We start from the raw sequence: 12,387 nt of genomic DNA on the forward strand, positions 1-12,387 counted from the left end.
TTCAAAAGGGCTAATTAAAAGAATTAAGGAAATTAGTTAGGAAGTGAACTGGACTGAGAACTTGTGATCTAAAGGCAAGGAGCTGATTTATTCAAGTCAAAACTGCAGAAACTACAGAAGCGCATCTCAAGAAATGGGAAAAACTCATAGCAGAGTCGTAGACCAAGCTGATAGCAAGCATCTCAGAGAGGTGATTAAGAAAAGCAGAAGGCTACAAGGAGTGGAAGATGGAGGGATTACCAAGAAAGCTACTTATTGAGTCAGAACATGTAGGGATAAGTGAGAAAGGCCAAAAGCCATGTAGAGTTGGAGCTTGGAAAGGGAATAAAACCAATAGTAAAGGTTCTTATAGCATATAAATAAGAAGAAAACAAAAAGAAGAATGGGACCGCTAAAGACTGAGATGAGTGGAGTTAAGGATAATCTAGGCATGCCCAAATACTATAAATACTTTGCCTCAGTCTTTAATGAGGCTCATGAGAAGCTGGCAGGATGATGCAGGATGACAAATGGGAATAGGATATGAGTTAGATATTACCACATCTGAGTAAGAGTCAAATTTGAACAGCTTAGTGGACTAAATTGGATGCCCAGATAATCTTCTATAAAGAACTGGCACATGAAATTGCAAGCTGTTGGTGGTGTTCTCAGTGAGTCTGATGCTGGGTAAATCATGGACTTCGATCCAATGCGATTCAATTCAATTCAATAAGCTTTATTCAACATGTGCACAAAGAGAGCCCTGGTACAAAGAACAGCGAGTCCTCAGCAAGGAGCCCTCCCTTGCTACTTATGGCGCATGTGCTTATAACAAGTTATATAACAACTTACATAACATACCTCTAACCAATTAGAGTTAAACAAACCATATATAGGTTTATTTATCACATGCTCATAGTCTCCACTGTGATGCTGAGCTCACCCCCCCCCCCCGTGGCTTCTTCCAGAATTTCTGAGGCTGGTGAGCCACAGCATGCTTCCCTATGCATAAGCACCCTTAGACTACATTTTATCTAAAATCAACACAACCGTACCCTTCAAAGCCATTAGCAAAATTCTTAATGAATCTGTAAACTCAGGGTTGTACTATATGACTGACAATTCTCTAACATATCCTATTTTTTAAGAAGGGGAAAATATCATAGTAACAACAGGTGTTAGTTTGACATCTGTAGTATGCAAGGTCTTAGAAAAATTTTGAAGGAGAAAGTATTAAGGACATTGAGGTCATTGTAATTGAACAAAATACACATGGTTTTACAAAAGGTAGATCATGCCAAAAAACTCATCTCTTCTTTGAGATTTTTAGACAGTGGATCTAATTTACCTCGATTTCAGTAAGGCATTTGATACGGTTCCCATGTGAATATTAGCTAAATTGAAAAAGATGGAGATCTATATGAAAATTGAAAGGTGGTAAGAACTGTAAGAGAGACTACAACAGGTCATACTAAAGTGAACTGTCAGCTGGAAGGAGGTTACTAGTGAGTCCTCAAGGATCGTTTCAGGACCAATCTTATTTAATCTTTTTATACTGACCTTGGCACAAAAGTGGAATGTGCTAATAAAGATTGTGGATGACACAAAGCTGGAGTATTGCCAGTCAGAGATTTACCAGGATATCCTACAGAAGCTGATACCTTGTAACTGGAGTAATGTATAAGATGAAATTTAATAGTGAAAAGTGCAAGGTCATGCATTTAGGGATTAATAATAAGAATTTTGGTTATAAAGTGGGATGCATCACTTAAAGTAACAGAGAGGGAAGACTTGAAGTATGTTGATCAAAGATGACTATAAACCACCAATGTATATACCATGAAAAGGTTCATCAGGAGGAGGAGAAAACTTTTCACCTTAGCCTCTAATATAGAACAAAAGCAATGGCTTAACTGCAGCAAGAGATTTAGTTGGACATTAGGAAAAGTTCCTAACTGTCAGAGTAGTTAAACACTGGAATAATTGCCTAGGAGGGTGTGATCTCCATCTCTGGAGATATTTAAGAGTAGGTAGATAAATGTCTATCAGGGATGGTCTAGACAGTATTTGGTCTGCCATGAGGCAGGGACTGGATCGATACCTCTCAGGACCTTCCAGTCCTAGAGTCTATGATATTGAAAAAGCTAATGCGTTTTAGGATGCATCAGGTGAGAATATTTCCAATAGAGTAAGAATATTACTACTTTTATACAAGGCACAGGTGAGACTCATCTGGATATTGTTGCAGTTCTGGTCTCCCATGTTTAAGAAGGATGAATTCAAACTGGAACAGGTACAGAGAAGCTACTAGAATAATCCAAAGAATGGAAAACCTGTCTTACGAAAGGAGACTGAAAGAGCTTGCTTGTTTAGCTTAACAAAGAAGGCTGAGGGGAGATATGATGCTCTCTATAAATATACCAGAGGATAAATAGCAGGAAGGAGAGGAATTATTTAAGCTCATACAATGTGACATAAGAATAAATGGATATAAACTGGCATCAGGAAGTTGAGACTTGCAATTAGACTCAGTGGTTTGAGCATTGCCTGCTAAACCAGATTGTGAGTTTAATCCTTGATGGGCACTAGGGGTCTGGGTCAAAATCTGCTGGAGATTGGTCTTGCTTTGAAGAGGGAGTTGATTGGATACCCTGAGGTCCCTTCAACCCTGTATTCTATGATTTGTGAAGGTTTCAACCATCCAGAAGTGAAGTTCTGGAACAGCCTTCCAAGGTAGCCGTGAGGCAAATACATATCTGGATTCAAGACTAAGTTCAGAGGGTAGCCGTGTTAGTCTGGATCTGTAAAGCAGCAAAGATCCTGTGGCACCTTATAGACTAACAGCGTTTTGGAGCATAACTTTCTGGGTGAATACCCACTTCGTCGGATGAATGTAGTGAAATTCCAGGGCACGTATATATATATGCAAGCAACTAGAAATAATGAGGTTAGTTCAATCAGGAGATGAGGCCCTGTTCTAGCAGTTGAGGTGTGAAACAAGAGAGAGAAATTGGTTTTGTAGTTGGCAAGCCATTCACAGTCTTTGTTTAATCCTGAGCTGATAGTGTCAAATTTGAGATGAACTGAAGCTCAGCGTTTCTCTTTGAAGTCTGTCTGAAGTTTTTTTGCTGCAGGATGGCCATCTTTAAGATCTGCTGTAGTGTGGCAGGAGGTTGAATGTTCTCTCTACAGTTTTTGTATATTGCATTCCTAATAATCTTGATTTGTGTCATTTATCCTTTTCCATAGAGACTGTCCAGTTTGGCAATGTACATAGCAGAGGGGAATGCTGGCATATGATGGCGTAATATACATTGGTGGATGCAGGTGAATAACCGTGATCTGTGGCACCTGGTTAGTTCGTGATGTGTCACTGGTGTAGATATGCAGGCAGAGTTGGCATAGAGGTTTGTTGCATGGATTGGTCCTGAGCTAGAGTTACTATGTGCGTGTGCAGTTACTGGTATATGCTTCAGGTTGGCAGTTGCTGTGGACGAGGACTGGCTGCCACCAAGGCCTGTGAAAGTGTGGGATCATTGTCCAGGATGGGTGTAGATCCCTGATATGTTGGAGGGTTTTAGCTGAGACTGTAGTGATGCCAGTGGATCCTGTTGGTTTTTTCTTGGGTTGTCTAACAAGACTAAGCTTGTTAAGTTTATGGAAGGGATGTACGATGGATAGCCTAATTTTGAATTAATTGATCTTTGACTATTAGTGGTAAATATGCCCAATGGACACTAGATAGGGTGGGATCTGAGTTACTGCAGAGAATTTTTCCTGGTCTGGCTGGTGATCTGCCACAGCCTCAGAGTTTAGCTGATCGCATATTTGGGTTGGAGAAATTTTGCTCCAGGCAGATGCAGAGTCCTGGTTCTTTTTTTTTTTTTTTTTTTCCTTCTTGTGCAGCATAAGGCACAGGTCACTTGCTGAGAATTCTCTGCATGCCTCAACGATGCAAGAGAAGGTTCTCCAGCAAGTGACCGGCCTTATGGCACATGAAGCAAAAAAAAAAAAAAAAAAAACCAGGGACTTGCCAATGCGCCGAGCATAATTCTTCCCACCCAATATGGCGTCAGTCCTCGAGCCTGTGCAGACCACCAGCCAACCCAGAAGATTCCGCAGTAACTCGAGCCCACCTATCTATGTCCCATTTGGGCATATTTCACACTAATAGTTCAAAGATCATAATTGCCCAAATAGCTATCCCATCGCTTGAAGTCTTTGAACCACGAGTTGAGGACTTCAGTAGCTCAGACATATGTCAGGGGTTTGTTCCAGGAGTGGGTAGGTGAGATTCTGTGGCCTGCATTGTGCAGGAGGTCAGACTAGAAGATCATAATAGTCCTTTCTGACCTTAAAGTCTATAAGTCTATGAGATTGCTGTTGCTCACCTTGCAAGCAGATAAGCTGCTGCATTCTGCTCACTTCAGAAACCTTGCTGTGAGTCCTGCTAAGAGGAAATTATAATAATCAAGTTTCTTAATCACAAAGGCATGTGTTTTTGTTGTGAGATTGTCGTGGGATATATAAGGACATACTCTAGTCTCTGCAGTCTGAACAACTGGAAAAAGTACTTTTGTATCACATCCGACATGAGGCTTGCTGTGGAAAAAGCTTGGTCAAAAGTGCTAGGATTCTTAACATGACTCTTCTGGGCTGAACAAATCCCTGTATCAATGAGGAGACACAGGAGAATCAAGCTGCCTCATATCAAAGAGCACTGTCCAGCAACAAAGCATCAGGGTTGAGCATAAGATAACCCCAGTGCATCCAGCTGGCAATATCATTCAAACATTTCTTCAGGGAAGAGGCCAAGACCTGATCGCACACTCGCTTGTATCTTGTATAGTCATTTGCATGTTCAAAGTGGGTGTAAAACACTACCTGATCAGAGTGGGAGTGTTCTGTACCCATGTGACACAGGTATATAGAACTGCACAAAGTGCAAAGCAGTACAGATTCAGGCCCAGAATCTAGAATCCACAGAGAAGATTTTCTGGGGCAAGGACTATGTGTTTGTACAGTGTCTAGCACAATGAGGGCCCTGGCCAGGAGCTGAACCATCTCAGCTCACAAAGAATGTAACAGTGATACAGATACAGAACTACTAACAGGGAAAATCTATCTTAATTAGTCAGGCTGCACATAGCCAAATGAGTTCAGCTGTAGTTTCTCACAAGGCTTATGACTGAAAAAACTAATGTATCTTTGATTATTACATGCCTTTTGTACTTCTGTATAAAAATGCTGCACAGAAGAAGGTCAGATCCCAGGCAGGTTCTTAGCCACCTACTGACCATTATGTCCCTTTGGGGCTTCTATTCCCAGGTGTTACCATTGCACCATAGTCTCCTCTGAGCCTAAGGAATGTACAGAATATGGCAGAGAGCCAGGGAATTGAGAGTCCCCTGTAAGAATTGATAATAGCTGTCAACAGCATGATCAGTACCCTGTCTGAAAGCAAAAAAAGTGAAAAGTCCAAATCACAGTTTCTGGGATGGCCATGCATATCTATCTCATCACTGCACACCTGGACTTTCAGGAAGATAATACCCACTAATCGCCAACTTTTCAGAAGAGATCAGTTCCCAGTGGGAGCTACTGGTTGCTGAGCACATGTGAAAATCTGGCTATAAGTGTTTAAAGATTTTTCATCAGGAGTTTTTAAAAATAAAGAACATAAGAACTGTGGAACAGGAAACAACTTCTGAACCTAACAAGTCTCTCCCTAACTTTAAGTTTATTCTAGTACCTCTTTCCTTTATAGTCCCTACACCTTGTATATTGTTTCCCTGTCTCTCTGTTATAAAAATATTTTATTTCCTCTCATTAACCAATGCTTGCAGTTTTTATTCTGTAGTTTTCATTTGACATATTTCTTGCTCTTTTAAATGTGATGGTTCTACTTAAATTTTACTTGCAATTTATAAATTGGGCTTGTTAGCGTGTTCATTTATATCTAATGCCTAGGTGCTTTTCCAGTTCAAAGCTTTAATATTTCATGGTAGTGCTGGTATCTGATCTGAGGAAATACATTTCTGTGTGCTTTACAAGTAAGAGTCCTTAAGACTTTCCTCACTTTTATTTCAATACAAGTTTTGAGTGTGGATTTGGCTGTCTCTCCCCCTACACCCTCCAATTTTGGATTGTATCCCTTGGTTTTTAAATCCATTGTCAGCATGAGTAATTTATATTTCACATTATCAAAACCCGTGATTATTAGGGGCTGTTGAAATGGTTATAAAAATGCCTGGACTGTCCCAAACATAAGGACGGTTTTCTTTATGGAAAACAAACTAAATCTGTTTGCATCAGATTGGTTAGGGGCTTTGCTCTCTCCAGCTGATTTACTGCAGTTCTTAATCCCTTTTCACACATGGTTTACCTGATGCCCATGCAATGGGCCACTGGTTCCCTTCCTCCAGCCTTATGACTTTTACCAGTTACTACTAACTCTCTCCATCTTTCATACTTCCTTAGGTTGCCAGCCTAAACTGTTGTGCCACCTAGATAACAAATGCTAATCTGAAAAAATCTAATTTTATAGCATTTTGTATTTCTATTCCCTTCCATGATAGAAATATCTTTGCAGAATTCTGCGAATGATCTTATAGAGGCCTCCTCCATCTCCTCGAAAATTTCTGTCAAACACTGATGTTCAAGGTATTCTACTTACTAAATACAATGAAATTGTTTCAAATATTTCCTCACCCTTGATGTTGAGCTAACTGCTCTATAATGGTGTATACAATATCTCTTATGTAATACTGATATTTCCCCCCCTTTTCAGGAAGCAGGATTATAACATATCAGCTACCACATTAATTAATACTAGTTAATGTTTGTAAAGCACTATAAAGAAAAACAGATTTTATAAATATAGATTTAAGCCACAGAGCTAAAAGACTTATAGGGATATGAAGCTGCCTGCCTGCCTCCCTATGGCAGAAAAAGGAAAACCTAGCTCTGGCAGACTTCATTTAGATAACTCATAATTTTGCCCCAGTGAGGGTCTGTCTGTACATTTTATTGCGTGACATTTGGAGTTTGTTTGTGGAAACCATATTAAATGGTGCATATAAATGTGTTTATGAAAGGAAGGAAGAATTGTGAAAGAAATAGCCTGAGGAATGTGGAGCACCCTGAGCTGATGGGAAGTAGACTGTTTGGATTAGGAGTCCAAATTCAACAAGAGGACTTGATGGGCTTTGTTTTGGATTACAGTCTCTATTGATGAGAGCACAGACTCTGCCCAGAGGAGTTGCTTCGCTCTGGGTTTCTCAAGGAGTACTGCATGCTTGTGAGTGGGGAAGAAAGTCCTGTAAATATGACCACGGGGTTTCCATTTTATGTCCATAAAACTTAGTTTTAAATGGGGGCTCAACCCAATCATTTTATTTCTTTTAAATAGAATAGATATGCACAGATGTGTGTGTGTATATATATATATATCCTCATTAATGTATGGCCTAATTTCCTTAAGAATATCTGGTACTTTCTCCATCCCATTCATTTCTAGTATTACATTTATGCTCTCTTTTACCTATCCATTATTCCAGGACGTGTTATTTGTCTACCAAGTAGCTTTCCATTTTCTTCCTTGGCTGTAATAACAGAAGCCAAATAATGTTTATAAATCTTCCATTTCCTTATGCCCTGTCTCCAATCCCCCATCATTGTTTTTAAAGGTACAATTTAACCTTTGAACTTCTCTTTCTATTGAAGATATAGCTGAAGAGTCCTTAATTGAAATATTCCATGCAACTTGACATTCAGTATTATTCCTTTGCTCCTCTAATTATCCTTTTAACTTTCTTCTGCTTATTTGTATAAACCTTCCTCAATCTGTCTTTACCAGACTGTTTATATATTTTTAAAAGCCTCCCACTTATTTGCTCTTTCTATTCTATACATACTACATAACTACCTTGACCTCTGTAACCCTCCTCTCTATTTAGATTTAGCTATTTCTTAAATACTTCCCAGGGTTCAGCAGTAGAGTATCTCTGCATTGTAACTCCAGCAAACACAATCCTTTTGTAAATGTCACACAGTTTCAGCATTTCTAGGGGCAAAATGAAGGTGTCATCCCAGAAATGTGTGAAACCTGCTAGTTTCAGGTAGCACAGGTTTTGAGGAACTAAACCTGCAGGCTCAATTCCAAAGGTTTTGAAGTCCCCAGGTTCACTTTAAGCATCAGGTTTACATGAACTTCAAAACGGAAAGCAAAATCAGGCAGAAGTTGTGAAGTCTAACAGTTTCAACAAAGTGACATAACTCACCAGAAGCTTCCCTCCGTAAAGTTGGTGTGCTGGGTTGGACTTGTTAGGAGGCCACCTGTTGTGCTGAGATACCACTGAGCCCACTTGTTATGCCAGCCTGGGACCCTTTCTACCTGTCTTGCTGAGCCAGGCTATTAAGCCTCCTCCAGAAAACATGCAGGCAGGGCCACATCTAACTACAGAATGAAACAGACACTAAGATCAGTTCTGGGAAAGCTCTGCTTAAGGGACTTGCCACAGCCCTCAAAGTGCAGACTCAAAGGTATATTATGAAATCCTCCTCTTCCCTCAACGTGAAGAGAGATGTGCATGATTTACCCCTCTCCCCAACCAGTTTGAAATTACAGAAACTGGGTTTAATAAGAAACAAAATAAATTTTATTAACTATAAAAGGCAGATTTGAAGTGGTCAAAGTGATAGCAAACAGAACAAAGATGACTACTAAGCAAATAAAACCAAACACACAAACTAAGCTTGTTTCACTTAAGAAATTGGTTACAAATAGTAATTTCTCATCCTAGATATTGTTGCAGGCAGATTACAGAAAGTCTTGAAAGGTAGATACACTGGTCTCCAGCTTGAAACCTCAGTTAGTATTACTCACAAGCTGAACACCCTTCCAGCTTGGGCTCAATCCTTCTCTTCCCTCCTCTCCCATTTAGTTCTTGCTTCCAGGTCTCTTTCCGTGTCTCTTAGGGTGGGGAGGAAGAGGAAAATCATGATGATGTCTCTCCCCTGCCTTATATAGCTCCTGTGTAAGACTGGAAACCTTTGTCTTCTAGTGGAGAACCCCTGGCATTCCAAAAGGGAAGGATGGGTATCCAGTACCAGGTGACTCGGACCCATGTTCCTGCATGGCTGTGGCAGCCATTGCTCATAGGCTGTCTCCAGTCCATAGAAAGACCAAGCTTTTTCACAGTCCATTGTCTCTGCTCATGGCCCATTAGCCTTGTCTGGCTTTTCCATTGTTGTACCTGAAGGGATGGTTGGGGGTGACATCCAAAGTAAAACATTTGAAATACAGCTACATAGTTAATATTCCTAATTTCAGATATAGAAATGATACAGGCATACAAATTGGATAATCATGTTCAGTAAATCATAACCTTCACAATGATATCTCTGTGACACTCTGTACTTCGGGGGAACATCCAGCACCCCCATGTTCATCCTTGTAAAATCATTGTGTGGTATCCAATGCAAAGTTTGTCATGTTAGGTGTCTTTGGAAGGCTCATGATGCACTGAGCATTCTTGTTGCAGTGATGTTATAGTAATTGTTGTTATAGTAATTATAGGTTATATTTTCATATATATAGTTATGAGGCTGAAAATGCATCTTCATGGCTTAAAATAAGCCCAGGCAAAAAGTCTCCAAGAGCAGAGATGCAGTTCACACCTCATTAGGGCATGTATGGGACAAACCCAGCCCAGCCTCACAGAACAAAGGATGCTGGCCTAGACAGCAACAAAAGTATCTGTTGGACTCTCAAGTGAGTCACCCCCTTCCTTTGGTCACTTTGGGACTGTGATGAGGTAATGTTTACCTGACTCTGAAGGGGAGAGGGGGCAAAGCCAAGAGGGAAGAAAAAACATGATAAAAGGGAGAGACGTTTACCATGCTCTTCCTCTTTCTTCCACCTACATCTACGGACACCACACTAAGCAACTGAAGCACTGATTAAAGGGGAGAGCCTGGCTGGAAAGCAACCAGACAGCCTGTGGTGAGAAGCATCTAAGTTAGTAAGGGCATTGAAAGCGTCAAGATCAGCTTAGAATGAGTTTTGCGTTTATTTCATATGACCAAATCTGACTTGTTATGCTTTGACTTATAATAATTTAAATTTTATCTTTGTAGTTAATAAATCTGTTCGTTCATTCTACCTGAAGCAGTGTGTTTGGTTTGAAGCATGTCAGGGACTCCCTTTGGGATAACAAGCCTGGTACATATCAATTTCTTTGTTAATCCGATGAACTCATATAAGCTTGCAGTGTCCAGCAGGCATACTTGGACACTGCAAGACAGAGATTCCCAGAGTTGTGTCTGGGACCAGAGATATTGGCTAGTGTCATTCGGTTGCACAATCCAAGGAGCAGCTTACGTGCCAGACGCTGTGTGTGAACAGCCCAGGAATGGGGGTTCTCACAGCAGAGATGGGTAAGGCTGGCTCCCAGAGTCAAGGATTGGAGTGACCTAGCAGATCACCAGTTTAATAACATCAGAGGGGAATGTCACAATCTCACATGAGCCATCTTGAATAAAGTATACCTCAGTTATATCATTCATATCATAAGCATATTTTCATAAAGAATATGGAGTGAAATATCACCGTTGGGTTACCCTCATTCCTTGGGGCTGACATACGCTCCCCTCCCTCTCTTTCTCTGCAGCAGTTCTGCCTGTTTAAGGGCTGGTCTACACTACGGGGTAAAATCGATTATAGATACGCAATTTCAGCTACGTGAATAAAGTAGCTGAAGTCGAATATCTAAAATCGATTTACTCACCCATCCTCACCGCACGGGATCTATGTCCGCGGCTCGCCATGTCGATTCCGGAACTCCGTTGGGGTTGGTGGAGTTCCGGAATCGATATAAGCGCGCTCAGGGATTGATATATCCGGTCTAGATTAGACACGATATATCGATCCCTGAGCAATCGATTTTAACGCGCTGATACGGCGCGTAGTCTAGACGTGGCCTCACTTAATTCCCCCAGTTTTCTGTGGCCTATCCTCATTTCTTGATGTCTACAGTAGGCAAGGGTTTGACACATATTTTGATTCTGAAGCCTTCACAGCGGATAACAAAGGAAGCCCTCTGCCTCACGTAAAGGTCTTCTGAGAGGACCCACTCACTATTCAGGAACACTAGAGCAGGAAAGCCTCCAGATGTCACTACTGCTGGCCTTCTATTTACTGTAGTCCAGGACATGATATACCCCAGACTGTACTGAAAGCTAACATATCAAGTTGCCATATATGTAAGCAGAGTCAGGATGAGCTGTGCCCTGACATCTGGTGGTGAATTATGGGAAGTGTGGAAAGAATGTCCCGAATGTGAGGTCTCAAATATTTGCACAGGCACGCCCAGCAAGGAGCCAGCAAGGAGCCAGCAAGAAGCCTGGGAATGGTTATTTTGACATTTCTGGGATCCCCAATTTCTTCATTGTTGGGGCGGGATAGATAAGGTGTTGCCACCTGATTGTGTGAATGAGGAACTACGGGACTGCTTCTCTGAGAAATGTCTCAATATAAATTAAATGAACTTGTAGAACAGACATGGTTCCAAAACCCAGTGAATTGAGAGAGGTTGGGACAGGTATTTGTGCCTGGTGGTGCAGGCTCCTGGTGGAGCTAGAAACACCAGTTCCACCCCCTCCTCTCTCCACTGTGGAATGTCAGAGTTGATTTTTTATTCCTTAAGACTCTAGATACAGGTTGCTGAGCTGAACTCACTTTGGGCTAATGGTGCATTAACACTGGGGCTCCCTACATGGCTGAAATCACTAAAGCTGAAATCACAAAAAGCTGAAATTACTGAGCTGGGAGCACTGAGTGCTGTGCTAACTAGTGGAGCTGAAGCTATACGTGGAACAGAGCAGCTGCGGAGTGACCAGTTCGTGGGATGGCTGAGTGGACCACGGACAGTGGTGGAGCGGAGCAGCTGGCAGAGTGGAGTAGCTGTGGGACGTGTGGAGCAGCCCACAGAGCGAGCGGAGCCGAGCAGTTTGCAGGGACAACTGGAGCAGCTCACGAGGCAGCTGGTGGAGCGGAGAGCAGTTTGTGAGGACGGGCGGAGAGCAGGTGGAGGCGGCTGGTAAGGAGAGCAGTTCGTGGAGAAGGCGGAAGCAGAACCACGGGAGGCAGGGCAGTTGGCCCTGGACCACGTAAGGTGCCCCTTTCACCCAGGCTGGGGGAGGGACTCTACAGATAGACCTTGAATTTGGGGTGGCATTGACCAGAGACTTGGGTTGTTGAACTTTGGAGTGATTGACTTAAGACCCTAAGGGGAAAAGACATTGCCAATGTACTTGGGGTGGTTATGGTTTGTGTTATAACTCTGTTTTGGTGGTGTTTCTCCAATGGGAATACCGCATTGATTCCTTCCTTTATTAAAAAGATTT

Source organism: Chelonoidis abingdonii, chromosome 2 (assembly GCF_003597395.2).
Source record: "Chelonoidis abingdonii isolate Lonesome George chromosome 2, CheloAbing_2.0, whole genome shotgun sequence".
NCBI classification, from domain to species: domain Eukaryota; kingdom Metazoa; phylum Chordata; order Testudines; family Testudinidae; genus Chelonoidis; species Chelonoidis abingdonii.